Consider the following 20,108-nt stretch of genomic DNA (forward strand, 5'->3'; position numbering starts at 1 on the left):
TGGAGGGTGATGCTGGACTCTGGTGTCTTGTAAAAGACATCTCATCTTTACACCCCTTGACCCCTGGGGAGGAAGTAGGAAAATTTGCTGGAGCCTCCTAGAAGCGGTGAGGTCACATTTTACAACATTCTTGGTTGGTGAGAGTCTTACTAACTGAGCTCTGCCTGCGGGAAAAGACACCAAGGCCCCAGTCCCCCACACGAGCAATACCAGAACACAGGGCTCTGTTCTCCCACAGCTCACGGCTGGAGGTAGAGCTCTGTGCTCCATCTCTCCATACAGAAAATATTTCTGTTTTGAGAACAGTAACTGAGTGCCAGAAAGGAATGCAAAGAACTCAGTGCCCATCAGGTTCAGAGTGACACCAACAGGAGGCTCTGACCCCTCGGAAGTTCCCTGTGGCCTCTGTAAGGATCTGAATCAGGACGAGTGTCATGTGAGCAACAGTCAAGGGTGTCTTCACAAGCACTAGAAAAAGATGGTGAGACCTGGATACATTTTGCATGCATTTTGGAGTTTTTATTAGCTTGTTGATAGGCTGGGTGTAGATCACGAGAGAAACAGAGAATTAAGGAAAGGCTCTTAGGTTTCTAACTTGAAGTGGAGGCATTTGCATATATATGAATGTATGTATACATTTACATGTATATGAATTTTATATAAATATTAAACATGTATTTATGTATATATACATTTGTTTCAATATGTACAAAATATTTCTAGAGAGGTATATAAGACTTTCCATGGGAGATGTGGTAGATTGCAAAAAAATGATCACAAATTCCTCCCAATCCTGGGTGCATGACCTTTTGCAACATGACTGTGCTGTTCCTCCCATTGGGAGGTGGAGTCTGTTTTTGCCCACTCCCAAAGCTTTCTGGCCAGGTTATTTGCTTTAACCAATAGAATGCCACTGAAGTGATGTCAGAGCTCTGCACCTAGGAAGGCTTGCAGTTTCCATTCTTACCACCAAGCAAAGAAGCCTCCTTGAAGATGAGAGAGGTCACAGGTTGTCTGGCAGCCTGAACAGTCACACCTGTGAATGAGACCATCTTAGACCTTGTCGCCTCAGTCCATCAGCCAAAAAACCAAAGCAGCATGATTCATCCTGGCAAGGCCAGCAGAAGCCCTGCCCAGCTGGGTCCAGCCTGAATCATGGACCCACAGAGCCGTGAGCAAATACAGTGGTTGATGCGTTAAGCCACTGAGTTTGGGCCAATTTATCACACAATTATAGATAAGTGTTATAGGAGGGAACAGAGTGCCTAAAGAACAGGCGTAGGGGAGATTTTCATTCACCCTTTGGTATCACTTGAATTTTGAAACTTGTGAATAGATTATCTATTCTCAAAAACTTTTTGTCACATTTGCATAAACCTCTTATTCTGAACATAATGAGAATAGTTTTTAGTTGACCATTGATTTTTTTTCATGTTTATTTATTTTTGAGAGGGAGGGAGAGAAACAGAGAACAAGCTGAGAAGGGCAGAGAGAGGCAGACACAGAATCCAAAGCAGGCTCCAGTCTCTGAGCTGTCAGCACAGAGCCCAACGCAGGGCACAAACTGGAATGTGAGATCATGACCCGAGCTGAAGTTGGGTGCTTAACCGACGAGCCACCCAAGTGCCCCTGACCATTGATTTTTTAATAAATGTTTCTTGCAGCACAGCATACCTACAGAAGAGTACACAAATCATAATAGTATACAGCTTGATGAACTTTTACAATGTGAAGCTACCTGTGTTACTGGCACCCAGATCAAGAAACACTTCAAGTCTTTTTCATGACCCTCCTAGTTGCTACCCACAAGGCGTAGGTGTATATATCGTTATTTATATTGCACTTACATACTGGGGGTAACTGGTGGCTCAGTTGCTTGAGCATCCAACTTCGGCTCAGGTCATGATTTCAGTTTGTGAGCTCGAGCCCTGCATTGGGTTCTGCACTGACACTCAGACCCTGGAAACTGCTTCAGATTCTGTGTCTTCCTCTCTCTCTGCTCCTCCCCCATTCACACTCTGTCTCTTTAAAAAGTAAATAAATAAACATTTAAAAATATATATTGTTTTTACATACTTATATATGTATTTATATATATAATTTTTTAGTTTTTATTTATTTAGAAAAGCAGTTTCTTTTCTTCCCCACTAAATACATTTGAACAAATATTTAAAGAATGTCACTTTAAAGGCACATCAAGTTATCTGCCTTCTCCAGAGCACCCGCAGATCTCCATCTGGCCCTTCTGCATGAACACATCTGAGCTGTTCCTGGTGGAAGCCAAACCCCTGCAGTTGGGAAGATGCGTTACTTCCCTCTCGTGGCCATATTTGGTTACTGCACCGAAGCTAGGCACCTAGGTCAGTGCAGGACTTTTCCAAAGCTTAAGCCAAGGTTCAAACTTGAGAAACTGGGCTCCTTTCTGGACTGGCATTTTAGAGCAATCCTTGTAGCCAAAGTGACCTGACCATCCCCCAGTTTGGGTAGTATCTATAAAGTTAGCCCTGTAGTTGGTAGATGATTTCCACCAGCAGCCTGTCCTTCATGGGGAGGAGACAGGATGGGGAGTGGGGAGGAGCAACTGAAGGTTCCTCCTAAAGAACAGCCGGTTTTAGAGATTGTGGCCTTGGCTTTCTCAGAACACAGTATTTGGGAGGACGCTAGGTGTGTCTACATGGCAGAAGCCCTGGAGCTTCTCTGGAGCTTCTCCCTCCTCTCAGGTCCTGTGGGAAAAGGCAAAATCTCAGATTTCTGGGGTACCACCCATGTGAGTAGACAGGAGCAAACACATACCAAGTGCCATGGAAAGCCTTGGAGAGCTTCTGACAAAGAAATGACATGCTGTGATTTCTGTTTTTAAAAGTTCACTCTTGGGGCGCCTGGGTGGTTCAGCCAGTTAAGCTCCCAACTCTTGATTTTAACTCAGGTCATGATCTCACGGTTGATGGGATGGAGCCCCACACCTGGCTCTGGCTGCTGGCCTCGAGCCTGCTTGGGACTCTCTCTCCCTTTCTCTGCCCCTCCCCCATTGTATGTGCCCCCCCCCCCAAATAAATTAAAAAAATTTTTTTTTAAAGTTCACTCTTTGGGAAGGTGGAAGGAACTGGTGATTTCTGGAAAGGAGAAAGGAGACCTGGTAGAGGAAGGGCCATGAGGTGTGGACCCACTGGGGAGGTCTCTATAAGCAGACCAGGCCACTGCTCTGAAGACCTTGACTCTCACCTCTCATACCTGGTGCTTAATCAACGTGCAAGTTGAGGAGCAGCCTGGTCCAGAGGAATGGTTGCAATCTGTAAATACTGACATCAGTCAATTCTAGGTAATGTCTGCTTTACTGTCACTGTCTTTCCATTTCCTCCTTGTGTAATAGTTGGTCATGCAAAAAGGCTGGCACACACACCACTAGCCCCACTCAGCAGGGCAGATATCAAATAGGGTATGATAGGGGGAGCCATACAGGCAGAGAGTAGGGCACAAGCAGCCCCTGGAACTCACTTTTCACTGCACTGTCACCAGACTCGCAGTTGTCTACTGTTGCAGTAACAGCGAGCTCTGTTCCAGTAATGTTGAAATGGAGGAGAAACCTATTTAGCTGACATGAGTGATTAAAAAAGAAGAAATTTTTTTAAATGTTTGTTATATTTTTTTACTAAGTCTTAATGTTTTAATTTTTTTAAAAAAAGTATTTGTCAAAATGTCACATGCAATTTATGGAGCAAACCATACAATTCTGTGCAATGAAATCACTGATGAAAGAGAGGAAGATTCACATGTGCAAGAATTATTCCCAGTTCATCCCAATACTCCACCACAACTTTGTCGGCAGCAGAGCCGGAAGGAGCAGCAACACCACTCCACTCCTTGTAGCTCTGTCTATGTTATCCCTGAAGGGAAAGAAGGCATTGGAGCTGATAGAAACTTCATTAAGTTTGCCAACCCATTCCTTCTTCTCTGCTTTAGTTAGTAGTTCAGGGACTTCCTCAAACAATGTCTTCCACTTTACCAATTTTTATGCTCAATAATGGTTCTGGTAACATCCTAATCGATGGGATTGGGGATTTCTGCTCCCTACACTCCAGTTTTAAACTTGATTGAGCACTTGTGGATGATGTCTAAGCCACCAATAGTTTGCCTTATCCCCCTGCAAGGTGTGTACAGTGTATTTGGGACTGCTGTCCTGCTCCAATGCCAATAACCTGACCATTTCTTGGTGCAGCACGTGCGCTAGTTAGACTGCTTGTACTTCACAGCCATGGTGGCTACAATGCGGCCTCTGAGTGCAGACTCGGGCAAATCTTTATTCTTGGTCACAACATTGGTAAGTAATGACCTGTTGATGACACCATTATTTCTCTTCTGACTTAAATGAAGACCAAAGAGACTTTGAACTTCATTTTCATCTGGACTATAAGACTGGTTCATTTGAAGAACACAGTAGTTCCCATTTTTCTTTTTAGAAAATATTTCCAAAGCTTCATCTTCATATCCTGAGGCAACAATACTATCCGATACCTCTCTGGAGATAATTTTGGCACTAGGGACATCACAAATATCAGATAATGCAACGAAGTCACCAAATGAAGACATCTTATCAGCCCCCTCTTGCTCTTGCATATGCAGTTGACATGGGTGTAAGGGTTTTATACAGATCATAGACCATGCAGACTTCGGCCTCCTCTTCACTTAGTGGAATTCCAACAGCAGCACCTGCTGAGCTGACATGTTTGAAAGAGGCAGTGGCAAGAGTGTCTAAAGCTTCTTTGAGTTCCCTCATCAGCTGCCAGGTATTCAAAGCATCACACAAGTTTATAAAGCCAGAGGCTCCATTTATTTATTTATTTATTTATTAAAGAAATCCTTTTTTATTTTTTTGTTATTATTATTATTTTTTAATGTTTTTTTTTATTTATTTCTAGGAGAGAGAGAGAGACAGCGTGAACAGGGGAGGGTCAGAGAGAGAGGGAATCACAGACTCTGAAACAGGCCCCAGGCTCTGAGCTGGCAGTCAGCACAGAGCCCGACGCGGGGCTCGAACCCACGAACCGTGAGATCATGACCTAAGCGAAAGTCGGACGCTTAACCGACTAAGCCACCCAGGCGCCCCTTGTTATTATTATTTTTAATGTTTTTAATTTTTATTTCTGGGAGAGAGAGACAGTGTGACAGGGGAAGGTCAGAGAGAGAGAGGGAAATACAGAATCCGAAACATGCTCCAGGCTCTGAGCTAGCTGTCAGCACAGCCCAACCTGGGGCTCGAACCCACAAACTGTGAGATCATGACCTGAGCCGAAGTCGGACGCTTAACCAACTGAGCCACCCAGGCGCCCCTAGCTCCATTTAGAACTGTGATGAGAAGCTTGGGCTTCAGCGCGTATAACTGGGCAGGAGATTGGTGAGGATTTATTCCATACCTCAAGGGTATCTGAGATATTCCTTTACTATACTGTTTCCTGAAGTAATCTGAAATTGCCTCATCATACTGTGCCGTTTGAGTGAAAGCCTTCAAGGCTAACTGGCATCTAGTCTCCAAGGAGTTGTCTTTACTGTCAGAGTTCTGCATCTCTGTGGACACAGCCACGGAGTCCTTGGGTTCACATACTGCTGTCACTTGAGTGTGGTTTTTGGCTGCTGCTCTCAGTAGGGTTACTCAACAGCCTGTTCAACAGTTACGTCTGGAGAAGCCACTGTCTTCACAAAGGGATACAGATTACAGACACAACCCTGATAAGACTGAAATCAAGTCTGGTCATGTCAGCATTATCTTCTGGGATATAACAAGCCAAGATTCCAGCATGGACTGCATGATGCAAGGTTGTCACACACTCCCCCTAACATTTCAGGAAATTCTGTCAGCTCAGAGACATCTCTGACTGCCAGACCAGCATCCCTGAGAGCTTTTGCAGTCCCTCCAGAAGCAGTCAGATTCAAACCAACAGAAGTTAGGTTTCTGGAAAATTCCACGAGGCCCATTTTGTCAGAGACACTAAATAAGGAGAGCTGGCCTGGTGCCATGGCTGCGGGTGGCAGGGTGGTGGGGAATGAGCGAGGGAAGCTGTGGTGATGTCACGTGCAGAGGGGCATGGAGTGGCCAGAACACCCGAGATCAGGCAGACTAATGTTTACTTATTTTTGAGAGAGAGAAAGAGAGAGGGAGCATAAGCAAGAAAAGGACAGAGAGAGAGAAGGGACAGAGGATCCTAAGAGGGCTCTACACTGACAGCAGTGAGCCCGATGCAGGGCTCACATCCACTGTGAGATCATGACCTGAGCCAAAGTCCTCTGCTTAACAGACTGAGCCACCCAGGCACCCCAAGAACTTTTAAATAGAGTGGGTATGGGGAGGGAACAGCTATGTGACTGTGTCACATTGGAAGTACCTCTGTCAAGGAAGTAGCCTAGTTAGAAAGGGGGAACCCCTATAGGGTACCTGGCTGGCTTGGTTGATAGAGCATGAGATTCTTGATCTTGAGGTTGTGAGTTCCAGCCCCATGTTGGGTGTAGCTATTACTTGAGAAATAAAATCCTCAAGAAAGAAAAAAAGAAAGGGGGAGCCCCTAAAACCTGTAGCTGATATCATGAGGCTAGCTGTCTAGGGAGATGAATGAACGTCTAAGGCCATCAGATATATCTCTCCTTACACTTGAAAAGCCATACTGTGTCAACTAGGATGTTGTCATTGTAATCAAGTCTTCCTAACCAAAAGCGACTTAAGGAGCACCTGGCTGGCTCAGTTGGAAGAGCATGTGACTCTTGATCTCCAGGCCATGGGGTTGAACCCCATGTTGTGTATAGAGATTACTAAAAACAAAACAAAACAAACTTTAAAACAAAAGCAACTTAAGCTGTAGAATTTTCATAATCTCATTTACAAGAAGTCAGCAGAAACATCCCCAGATTGTCTTCATGGCTTTTCTTAAAATTCTGCCCCCACCTCCCAACAGGGGACATCCACTTTCATGTCACTGGTCAGAACTGGGGCACACAGGCTCCACTGACCCAGCCACAGGGAACAGGGAAATGTGACCACGGCTGACTTGGACCATGATTCATGCTATCCACAAGGAAGAGAGAATGCCTGCTGGGAAGTGACCCCCTGGGTCTGCCATTACCTTTTTGTTCTTTTCTCTGATTACAGAAGTCATATATGTCCATTGTAGAAAACTTGGAAAATCCAGAGAAGGATGAAGTAGAAAGTAAAATCTAATCTCCTACCACCCAGATCCAAGCACTGCTCTTATTTATCTCTGCACTTGGCTCCACCCAGCCCCCTCCATCATCCTTCATATCTGCCCATCCACTCCCAAACCACCTTCCATTCAGCACAGGAACAATTGCTGTAGCCTTGGCCCCAAACTCTGCCCTCACTTTTTTTTTAAGCTATGAAAAAATTTTTTGTGCATAGCAGAGTATGTATAATAGATGAGTATAGTTTAAATAATGGTGTGATGAACATTTGTGAACCCACCACTCAGCCCGAATACTTGGAAGCCCTGATCACACCCCCTCCTTTCCCTTTCCAAATTGGCTGTTGCTTCCTGTGTTCATCAGTTGTTGCCATAAAAATGCCACGTATTGCCTCAAAAACTCAACAAGCCTTTGCCTCACTCTCCATGGTCTGCAGGTTGCACTAATGTAGGTTGGGCTTGGTGGGGTGGCTCTACTTCAGCTTGTGGGTTGTCTGAGTTTGGCTGCAGACTGCAGAACTGGACGCAGATCTGCTCCGCATGTCTCCCATCCTACTAGGATGAGAGTCTACCTGGTGCCTATTCTCCTGGCAGCTCACTGAAGCAGGAGAGCCACGGCCAACAGCAGCACAAGCACATTTAAGGCACTGCTCATCTCGCATTTACTAACATTCGTCTGGCCAAAGCAAGTCATACGGCCAAGCTCAACCTCAGTGGGGCAGGAAGTCCACTCCCTTCACATCAGAGAGAGGTACTGAGCACATTTGCTAAACCCCAATCCAGACTGCCACAAACATGCCTTTGGTTTTCTTTATGGGTTTACCAAAAAGGGACAGTATCCCTGAGGGATATATGAGTTGTTTTCCTCTGGCTTTGAATTTCATATACTTGGATTCTGAGTGGATATATTTTCTGTGAGTTACTTTTCTCCTCCCTTCTCCTTACTTTGTTTTCTCCCTGTTTTATCAGTCAGGATGTTTGGTTGTGAACACAGACACCAGTTCTGGCTCACTTCGAGGAAACAAATTTATTGGAAGGGGGTTGGGTGGTTTACAGAATTGATGAAAATATCTTATATCTTGATTGTGATAGTGGTCACGTGGGATATAAACATTAGTCAGAACTCCTCAAACTATAAACTTCAAATGGATGTAACTTATTTTATGTGAATTATACATCTCCTTGATATAAAAAAGAGGACCTGCCTCATTTAATAATAATTTTTAAGTCTGTAGTGGCTAGTGCTTCAGAAAGCAACTGCGGGGCTCTCCCCAGACCAGTTTCATGTCATTTGAGGTGATATTCTTGGCTCTATACTGAGTATACTGGTTCTCTTGGAATCTTACTGATTCTGTGAGCTCCCCAATACCACTTAAAAATTTTTAATACTTATTTATATTTGAGAGAGACAGAGACAGAGAGAGAGAGAGAAAGAGAGAGAGAGAGAGAGAGAGAGAATGTGCAAGTGGGGTAGAGGTATGGAGAAATGGAGCCAGAATCTGAAACAGGGTCCAAGCTCTGAGCTGTCAGCACAGAGCCCCTCTTGGGGCCTGAACTCACAAGCCCTGATATCATGACCTGAGCCAAAGTCAGACACCCAACTGACTGAACCATCCAGGTGCCCTAGCATTTAAAAAAATTTTTTAACGTTTTATTTATTTTTTCTTTTTCTTTTTTTTTTATTTTTTTACAAATAGTTTATTGTCAAATTAGTTTCTTTTTTTTTTCTTTTTTTTTTTTTACAAATAGTTTATTGTCAAATTAGTTTCTGCATAACACTCAGTGCTCATCCCCAAAGTGCCATGGAGGAGGGCACGTTTTATTTATTTTTGAGAGAGAGATAGAGACAGCGTGAGCAGGGAGGGTCAGAGAGACAGGGAGACACAGAATCTGAAGACAGGCTCCAGGCTCTGAGCTGTCAGCACAGAGCCCGATGTGGGGCTAGTACCCAAGAACCGTGAAATCATGACATGAGCTGAAGTCGGACGGCCAACCAACTGAGCCACCCAGGCGCCCCCTCCCTTTTTTTTGGTATAAGAGATATATCTCAATAAACAGTTCAGTGATTGGAGTATATTCACAGAATTGTGCAACCATCACCACAATCAGTTTTATTTTTATTTGTTTAAGTTTATTTATTTTGAGAGAGCTAGAGTGAGTAGGGGAGGGACAGAAAGAGAGAGAGAGAGAGAATCTCAAGCAGGCTCCACACTGTCGGTGTAGAGCCTGACACAGGGCTTGAACTCATGAAACCATGAATAATGACCTGAGCCAAAGCCAGATGCTAAACTGACTGAAGCCACCCAGGTGCCCCACCACAATCAGTTTTAGAACATTTCATTTCATCACCCCCACACCCAAAAGGCATACATCTTGGAAGTCACTCCCCATTTCTACCTAGTCACCTGTACTACTTTACTTTTCTAGGGCTGCCATAACAAAGGCCTAAAGCAACAGAAATGTATTCTCTCATAGTTCTGGAGACTAGGAGTCCAAAATCAAGTTGCTGGTAGGACCATGCTCTCTCTGCAGGCTCTAGGGGAGAATCTATTCCAGCCTTTCTCTTAGCTTCTCCTGTTGCCAGCAATCCTTGGTGCTCCTTGGCTTGCAGGTACATCACTGCAATTGCTACCTCTGTTGCCACGTGACATTCTTTCTGCATCTCATGTTTTCACATGGCATTCATTTCTCTGTGTGTCTCTCTATGTGTCTATTCTCTTCTTATAAAGACATCACTCTTATTAGATTAAGAACATACCCCGAGGCGCCTGGGTCGCTCAGTCAGTAAGCATCCGACTTCAGCTCAGGTCGTGATCTCTCAATTTGTGAGTTCAAGCCCCATTTCGGGCTCTCTGCTGTCAGTGCAGAGCCTGCTTCAGATCCTTTGTCCCCACCTCTCTCTGCCTCTACCACACTTGCATGTGCACTCCCACTCTCTCTGATTCTCAAAGATAAATAAACATTAAAAAAAAAAAAGAAGCTACCCTACTCTGATAGGTCCTTATCTTAGTTTACATCTTAATTATGTTTCCAAAGACCCTATTTCCAAATAAAGACACATTCACAGGTACCAGGGGCTAGGACTTTAACACATCTTTTGGTGGCGGGGGGGGGGGGCACAATTCAACCCGCAACACCCTCTAATCCTTAGGCAACCACTAAGCTACTATCTGTATTTATGAATTTACCTACTCTGGACATTTCATATAATTATATAAAATGTAGTTTTTTGTGACTAGTTTCTTTCATGTAGCATAGCATTTTCAAGGTTCATCCATGTTGTATCATGTTGTATTAGTACTCCATTACTTTTTAATTGAAATAGCATTTCGTTATATGGATATGCTGTATTTTGTCTATTCAGTCATTAATTGATGGACATTTGGGTTGTTTCTATTCTTTGACTATTATGAATAGTGCTGTTTTGAACATTCTTGTACATATTTTTGTATGGACATATGTTTTAATTTCTCTTAGATATATACCTGGGAGGGGAATTGCTGGGTCATGTGGTAACTTCATGTTTAACTATGAGGACCTGCCAGTCTGTTGTCCATAGCAGCTATACCATTCTACATTACTACCAACAATGTATGGAGTTTCCAATTTCTCCACATCCTTGCCAACCCTTGTTATTATCCATCTTTTAAATTGTTAGCCATTCCAGTGAGTGTGAAGTATTTCATTGTGGTTTTGATTTGCATTTCCCTAACAACTGAAGATGTTGAGCATCTTTTCATGTGCTTATTTCCATGTTCTTTTTAAAAGTTTATTTATTTGTTTTGAGTGTGTGGGGAGGGAGAGAATCCCAAGCAGGCTCCATGCTGTCAGCACAGAGCCTCATGGGCAGGGCTTGAACCCACATGAACATGAGATCATGACCTGAGCCTAGATCAAGAGTCAGATGCTTAACCAACTGAGCCACCCAGGTGCCCCTATTCCCATATTCCTTTAATAAATTCCTTCTCTTAAATCAGTCAGAAATTTTTGTCACGTTTTGGTTCCTCACAACCATAAATCCCTGAAACTTTCCTGAAAGTCTCCTTAAAAGGTGTCTGTCTTTTGAGTTGCTTGTGGGCCTAACAAAGGAGTTCTCCAGGGGTATTCTGAGTCTTCCGTTAAGGTCCCTGAAGACCCCAAGGGTACAGGAGTTCCATTTCATAGAGGCCCTCAAAATTCACCAAGGCCCCCAGAGGTAAGAAGCTGCTTCTAAACTCATTAAATCCTTCAAAAAGCACTCACTGACTCTCCCTACTTGTCCCATGCCTGGCCTGGTGCCTAGGGTCCTGCCTTCAAGTTGCTCATCATCTGCTACACAAGGCAGACCTGGACATAGCCAGTTTCTGCTTAGAGTGACCAGAGCTGCTGCAGAGGAAAACATAGGGTCTCTCTGTCCCTGGAAACAGGAGGGTTCTTAGAGATGGAAATAGTTGAGATAAGTCCTGGAGAATGAGTGGGAGATAGCCAGGTGAAGGTAGGGTGTGTGATGATGCTCAAGAAATGGCTCAGAGGGACAGCTTTGTATGAGTGAGCAATGATGTAAGTTCAACTGCTATAACAATCATGTTATAGATGTAGATCTTCTTTAAAGTTCAAGTGTGAGCTGTCCAAGTGGGAGTATAAATTATCTATTTCTGCATAAGAAATTACACCAAATGTTAGTGGATTGAAGCTATAGACACATATTGTCTCACATATTTTCTGTGGTCAAGGATTTGAAAATGGCTTAACTAACTACTTCTGGCTCAACGTTCCCATGAGTTGCAGTCAAGACATCAGTCAGGGCTGAAGTCATCTGAAGGTTGGTTGTTGGCAGGAGGTCTCAGTTCCTCAGGACGTGGCTCTGTTCTTATGACATGGCAGCCACCTTCTGCAAGAGCATGTGATCCAAGGCAGAGTGAGGCAGAAGCCACAATGCTTATTACCAGGTCTTAGAAGTTTCCCTCTATCAGAGGTATGAATGCCAGGAGGTAAGAATTATGGAGGCCATCTTCGAGGCTGGATAACATAATCTACCTTATTTTTTTTTATAGTTTATTTATTTTTGAGACAAAGAGAGACAGAGCATGAGTGGGGGAGGGGCAGAGAGAGAGGGAGACACAGAATCTTAAATAGCTCCAGGCTCTCAGCATAGAACCTGATGCGGGCCTCGAACCCATGAACCCTGAGATCATGACCTGAGCCGAAGTCACACACCAAAGGGACTGAGCCACCCAGGTGCTCCCATATCTACCTTCTTGTCCCCAATGATTTATGTCTTCCCTATAGGTGAAATAATCTTACCTTCCTAAAAGGCCCTGAAAGTCCCATCCCATCACAGTATCAACTTGAAAACCCAAATTTTATCATTTTAATCAAATTCAGATGAAAACAAGTTTCCTTGGGAGTAGTCCCTCAAGTATTTTCATCAAGTACAGTTTTGCTTTATCCAAACATCTGCAAACAAAAGACAGGTTATCTGCTCTCTACCCACCCAACATACAAGCAGGCCCAAGGTAACTGCTATGGACCCTCCTGCTCAAATAGGGAGGAAACAGGTATACAGGAGTCACTGGTCCATAGCAATTCTGAAATCAAGCAGGGCACACATTGCTTCTGAAATCAAGCTCTTCTGTGATTCAGACCAAACTTGGGAATACTTCCTTGTAGGTCTTGGTTCTGACCTCTGAGTTATCCTTCCTTTCTCATGAAAGATAGCCCATGTTTGCAGCTATTTTTTCACTCATTTCCTAAACTATTATACAAGTTTAGAAATCTAAAGGTTTTTTTTTTTTTTTCCCATTTTATATTGTCCCCATCTCTTTCAAATGTAGGCATTTGAGTTTGTGACACATGGATTAGACAAAGGTCTTGTAGGGAAAAACAAAATCTGTATTCCGGGAACTTCCACTAAGTTCTATATGACCAAAACATTGGGTGTTCCCTGGGTTTCTCTCTGCTAGAATGTTTAAACATATACTCACAACTATTAACTAGTTATGTGTCAGCCATCATATCTGACTGTGAGAACCTCTAAGGCAGGGACTATTTCTCAAGGAGAATTAGACAAATTCATTATTATTCTGGGATATTTTAATACAACTCTTTCAGTAACTGATAGAACATGCAAATAAAAACACCAATAAAGACAAAGAAAATTTGAATGACGTGCCTCAGAATTTTTACCTAATTGACATAATAGAACACTGGATCCAATAACTATAGAATACATACTCTTTTCAAGTGCACATCGAATATTTATTGATGTGCTGAGCCATAATGTAAGTTTAATTAAATATCCAAGAGTTAAGATCATATAGAGTATGTTCAATGACCATAGTTGATTATGCTAGTAATCAAAAACACAAAGAAAACTAGAAAATCACCAAATAATGCAAAGGTCAAAAGAAATCACAATAGGAATTAGAAAGTATTTGATTCAAATGATAATGAAAATATAATATGTTAAAACCTCTGGAATGTGGCGGGAGATTTGTGGCTTCAAGTGAATATATTGAAAAGAAAATAATGGCTGAAAATAAATTATCTAAATATCTATTTCAACTAGTTAGGAAAAACACCCAGAAATTCAATCCAAATGAAGTAGAAAGAAGAAAATAATAAGGTTGACAGACGAAGTTAATAAAATAGAAAACAAAGATATGAAGAGACGATTCAAAGAACCAAAAGTTAATTCTTTGATAAGACTACTAAAATTGATAAAGTTTTGGCCAGACAGGTGAAAGAAAAAAGGAGACATAATTACAAGTTTAGAAATGAAGAGTGCCATCCCTACAGATCCTACATGAATCAAAAAGACTGTGAGAGGAAATGGTGACTAACTATATCCTAACAAACTTGAAATTCAAATGACATGAACTGATTACTAGAAAAACACAGCCTACCAAAACTGACACAAGAAGAAATAGGAAAACTGAGTAGTTTCTATTAAAACTGTTTCTATTAAATATATATCATGCTACAGGAAATCAAAAGAAAGCCGGAGTAGCGATACTTATATCAGACAAACTGGACTTTAAACTAAAGACAATCACAAGAGATGAAGAAGGGCACTACATAATAATTACAGGGTCCATCCATCAGGAAGAACTAACAATCATAAATGTCTACGCACCGAATATGGGAGCACCTAAATATCTAAAACAATTAATCACAAACAGAAACAAGCTTATAGATAAGAATGTGCTAATAGCAGGGGACTTTAATACTCCGCTTACAGCAATGGATAGGTCAACCAGACAGAAAATCACTAAAGAAATAATGGACTTGAAAGACACATTGGACCAGATGGATCTGACGGATATATTTAGAACTTTACATCCTGAGGCCAGGGAATTTACTTTCTTCTCAAGTGCGCATGGCACATTCTCCAAGATAGATCACATACTGGGACATAAAGCAGCCCTCAATAAATATAAAAGAATAGAGATCATACCATGCACACTGTCAGATCACAATGCTTTGAAACTTGAAATCAATTACAGGAAGAAGTCTGGAAAACCGCCAAAAACATGGAGGTTAAAGAACACCCTTCTAAAGAATGAATGGGCCAATCAGGCAATTAGAGAGGAAATTAAAAAATATATGGAAACAAATGAAAATGAAAACACAACAATTCAAAATCTATGGGATGCGGCCAAGGCAGTCCTAAGAGGAAAGTACATTGCTCTCCAGGCCTATTTCAAGAGATTAGAAAAAGCACAAGTCCAAAATCTAACAGCTCACCTAAAGGAGCTAGAGGCAGAGCAACAAGAACGCCCTAAACCCAGTAGAAGAAGAGAAATAGTAAAAATTAGAGCAGAAATAAACAACATAGAGACCAAAGAAACAATTGAACAGATCAATGAAACCAAGAGTTGGTTTTTTGAAAAAGTAAACAAAATTGACAAACCTCTAGCCAGGCTTATCAAAAAGAAAAGAGAGAGCACCCAAATAGACAAAATTATGAATGAAAATGGACTTATTACAACCAACCCCTCAGAAATACAAGCAATTATCAGGGAATACTATGAAAAATTATATGCCAACAAATTGGACAACTTAGAAGAAATGGACAAATTCCTAAACACACACTCACTACCAAAATTCACACGGGAAGAAATAGAAAACCTGAACAGACCCATAACGAGTGAAGAAATCGAATCAGTGATCAAAAATCTCCCAACAAATAAGAGCCCTGGACCTGATGGTTTCCCTGGGGAATTCTACCAGACATTTAAAACAGAATTAATCCCAATTCTTCTCAAGCTATTCCAAAAAATAGAAGTCGAAGGAAAACTCCCGGACTCATTTTATGAAGCCAGCATCACTCTGATTCCCAAGCCAGACAGAGATCCAACAAAAAAAGAGAACTATAGGCCAATATCCTTGATGAATACGGATGCAAAAATTCTCAACAAGATCCTTGCAAATCGAATCCAGCAGCATATCAAAAGAATCATCCACCAAGATCAAGTGGGATTCATTCCTGGGTTACAGGGCTGGTTCAACATTCGCAAATCAATCAATGTGATCCATCATATCAATAAAAGAAAAGATAAAAACCATATGATCCTGTCAATAGATGCAGAAAAAGCATTTGACAAAATACAGCATCCCTTCTTAATAAAGACTCTCGAGAAAGTTGGGATAGAAGGAACCTACTTAAACATCATCAAAGCCATCTATGAGAAGCCTTCAGCTAACATCATCCTCAACGGGGAAAAACTGAGAGCTTTCCCCCTGAGATCAGGAACACGACAGGGATGTCCACTCTCACCACTGTTGTTTAACATAGTGCTGGAAGTCCTAGCATCAGCCATCAGACAACAAAAGGAAATCAAAGGCATCAGAATTGGCAAAGAGGAAGTCAAACTTTCACTCTTCGCAGATGACATGATACTCTACATAGAAAACCCGACAGACTCCACCAGAAGCCTACTAGAACTGATCCAAGAATTCAGCCAAGTTGCAGGGTACAAAATCAACGTACAGAAATCGGTTGCATTTTTATACACCAATAATGAAGCAACAGAAAGAGAAATCAAGAAACTGATCCCATTCACAATTGCACAAAAAACCATAAAATACCTCGGAATAAACCTAACCAAGGATACAAGAGATCTGTATGATGAAAACTATAGAAAACTTATGAAGGAAATTGAAGAAGACACAAAGAAATGGAAAAACATTCCATGCTCATGGATAGGAAGAATAAATATAGTTAAGATGTCATTACTACCTAAAGCACTCTACACATTCAATGCAATTCCAATCAAAATTGCACCAGCATACTTCTCAAAACTAGAACAAACTATCCAAAAATTTGTATGGAACCACAAAAGACCCCGAATAGCCAAAGTAATACTGAAAAATAAAACCAAAACGGGAGGTATCACCATCCCAGACTTCAGCCTCTACTACAAAGCTGTCATCCTCAAGACAGTATGGTATTGGCACAAAAACAGACACATAGACCAATGGAACAGAATTGAGAACTCAGAAGTGGACCCAAAAGTATACAGCCAACTGATCTTTGACAAAGCAGGAAAGAATATCCAATGGAAAAAAGACAGCCTTTTTAACAGATGGTGTTGGGAGAACTGGACAGCAACATGCAGAAGAATGAAACTAGATCATTTTCTCACACCATGCACAAAAATCAACTCAAAATGGATAAAGGACCTGAACGTGAGACAGGAAACTATCAACACCCTAGAGGAGAAAGCAGGAAACAACCTCCTTGACCTCCACCGCAGCAACTTCTTACTTGACACATCCCCAAAAGCAAGGGAATCAAGAGCAAAAATAAACTGTTGGGACCTCATCAAGATTAAAAGCTTCTGCACAGCCAAGGAAACAACCCAGAAAATTAATAGGCAACCAACGGAATGGGAAAAGATAGTTGCAAATGACATATCAGATAAAGGGTTAATATCCAGAATCTATAAGGAACTCACCAAACTACACGCCCGAAAAACAAACAACCCAGTGAAGAAATGGGCAGAAGACATGAACAGACACTTCTCCAAAGAGGACATCCAGATGGCCAACAGACACATGAAACGATGCTCAGCATCCCTCCTCATCAGGGAAATACAAATCAAAACCACACTGAGATACCACCTCACGCCAGTCAGAGTGGCTAAAATGAGCAAATCAGAGAACTCTAGATGCTGGCGAGGATGTGGAGAAACGGGCACCCTCCTACACTGTTGGTGGGAATGTAAACTGGTACAGCCCCTCTGGAAAACAGTGTGGAGGTTCCTCAGGAAACTAACAATAGAACTCCCTTATGACCCAGCAATAGCACTGCTAGGAATTTACCCAAGGGATACAGAAATGCTGAGGCATAGGAGCACATGTACCCCAATGTTCATAGCAGCACTCTCCACAATAGCTAAAACATGGAAAGAGCCTAAGTGTCCATCAACAGATGAATGGATCAAGAAGATGTGGTTTATCTATACCATGGAATACTACATGGCAATGAGAAACAATGAAATCTGGCCATGTGTAGCAACATGGATGGACCTTGAGGGTGTTATGCTGAGCGAAATAAGTCAGGCAGAGAAGGACAAATACCATATGTTTGCACGTATAGGAGGATTAGGAGGAACTTGACGGAGGACCAAGGGGGAGAAGAAGGGCGGAAATGGTGGGGGAAAGGGAGAGAGGCAAACCATGAGAGACTCTTGAATGCTGACAAAAACTGAGGACTGATGGATGTGGGGGGGAGGGGGGGATGGGCATGAAGGAGGGCACTTTGGGGATGAGCACTGAGTGTTATGTAGAAACTAATTTGACAATAAACTATTTGTAAAAAAAAAATAATAATAATAAAAAAAAACTGTTTCTATTAAAGAAATTGATTTTTTTATTAAAAAAATCTTCCCACAAAGAAAACTCCAGGTCCAGATTCTTCCAGAGAACAGAAAGGGTAGGGGCGCCTGGGTGGCTCAGTCGGTTAGCATCCACCTTTGGCTCAGGTCATGATCTCCTGGTTCGTGGGTTTAAGGCCTATGTCAGGCTCTTGGCTGACAGGTCAGAGCCTGGACCCTGCTGCTGATTCTGTGTCTCCCTCTTTCTCTCTGCCCATCACCTGCTTGTGCTCTCTCTCTCTCTCTCTCTCTCAAAAATAAATAAAAATGTTTTTAAAAGTTAAAAAAAGAAAAAAAGTGGAAGTACTTTTCAACTTATTTTATGGGATCAGCATTACCTAGATACAAAAACCTAATGAGGACATTATAAGGAAGGAAAATTATAGGCTAAACAAAGATGCAAAAATTCTAAGCAAAATATCAGCAAGCCAAACCCAAAGATCTATAAGTAGGATAATACTATACAACCAAGTTGTGTTAACTCCAGGAATACAAAGTTGATTTGACATTTGACAATTAATATAATTCACCAATTTAACAGAATAAAGTTAAGAAAATCATAGGATTATCTCAAGAGATGTAGAAAAATAATTTGATAAAAATCACCAATCATAGGGGCACCTGGGTGGCTCAGTCAGTTAAGGGTCTGACTTCGGCTCAGGTCATGATCTCATAGTTCATGGGTTTGAGCTCCGCGTTGGGCTCTGTGCTGACCACTAGTTCAGAACCTGGAGCCTGCTTCAAATTCTGTGTCTCCCTCTCTCTCTGACCTTCCCCTGCTCACACTCTCTCTCTCTCAGAAATAACTAAAACATTAAAAAAATCACCAATCATATATAATAAAATCCTTTCAAACTAAGAATAGAAGGGAACTTCCTTCATCTGATAAGGGTCATCCACAAAAAACCTACATCCAACATCATATTGCTGATGAAATATAAAAATCTTTATTCCTTAGATGAGAATAAGAAAAAGGTGCCCAGTATCATCCCTTCTAGTCAACATTGTACTGGAGGTCCTCCCCTATGAAGTAACAAGAAATAGTGTAGAATTAGAAAAAAATAATTACAGTTATAATTATTTGAGAGAAGGGGCTTGGCCTGATTCCTCTGCTGGGGCCTGGCACAGAGTAGGTGTTGGTTTGGTGAGTAACTATTGAGTGGACAGATGGAGGAATGGATAGACAAAGACAATGTTATGTAGTGGGGCCCCAAGGCAGGGGCCTATCTAAAAGGGCACTGACCACTACATAATCAACAGAAAAAATAAAGCAACAGTGAAATTGTACACAGCGAGATTTTTTTAAATGTTTACTGATTTATTTTGAGAGAGAGAGAGACAGAGACAGAGACAGAGAGAGTGCAAGCAGGGGAGGGGCAGAGAGAGAAACCCAAGCAGGCTCTATATCTGTCAGCACAGAGTCCAATGCAGGGCTTGATCTCATGTAGCATGAGATCATGACATAAGCCAAAATCAAGAGTGGATCACTTAACCCACTGAGCCACCCAGGTACCCCTGAAACTTTTTATTGAGGAAAAATTGATGAAAGGATCAGGGAAATCTTCTTAATAAAATGTAGATGAGCAAAAGCTTGGCCACCATCTCCATTTCTTTTCTCTCTCTAGGAGCTTTGGTAGAGAGGTCAGGATATTTGCCCCCCCCCCCATTTGACCCTAAAGATGAAAAAAATTTTTTTTTATTTTAAAGATTTTTATTTTTTTAAAGTTTATTTATTTATACTGAGAGACAGAGACAGCACATGAGCAGGGGAGGGGCAGAGAGAGAGCCAGAGAGAGAGAATCCCAAGCAGGCTCTGCACCTTCAGCACAGAACCCACGAAACTGAGACCATGACCTGAGCCAAATCCAAGAGTTAGATGCTTAACTGACTGAGCAACCCACGTGCCTGTAAAGATTTTTACTTTAAGTAATCTCTATACCCAGTGTAAGGCTCAAACTCACAACCCTGAAATCATAAGTTGCATGCTCTACTGGCTGAGTAAGCCAAGTACCTGACCCTGAGGATGTTTTTATCTTGTAGTTATGAATACAAATTTTTGATGGAA

General features: G+C 41.9%; 1 pseudogene; it reads right to left on the bottom strand.

The window, feature by feature from the left end:
- Positions 1-3,743: 3,743 nt before the first annotated feature.
- On the bottom strand, positions 3,744-6,012 carry LOC120222196 (annotated as a pseudogene).
- Between the last annotated feature and the right edge of the window lie 14,096 nt (positions 6,013-20,108).

This window comes from Hyaena hyaena, unplaced genomic scaffold, assembly GCF_003009895.1.
Source record: "Hyaena hyaena isolate Hyena2069 unplaced genomic scaffold, ASM300989v1 scaffold_848, whole genome shotgun sequence".
Taxonomy (NCBI): Eukaryota; Metazoa; Chordata; class Mammalia; order Carnivora; family Hyaenidae; genus Hyaena; species Hyaena hyaena.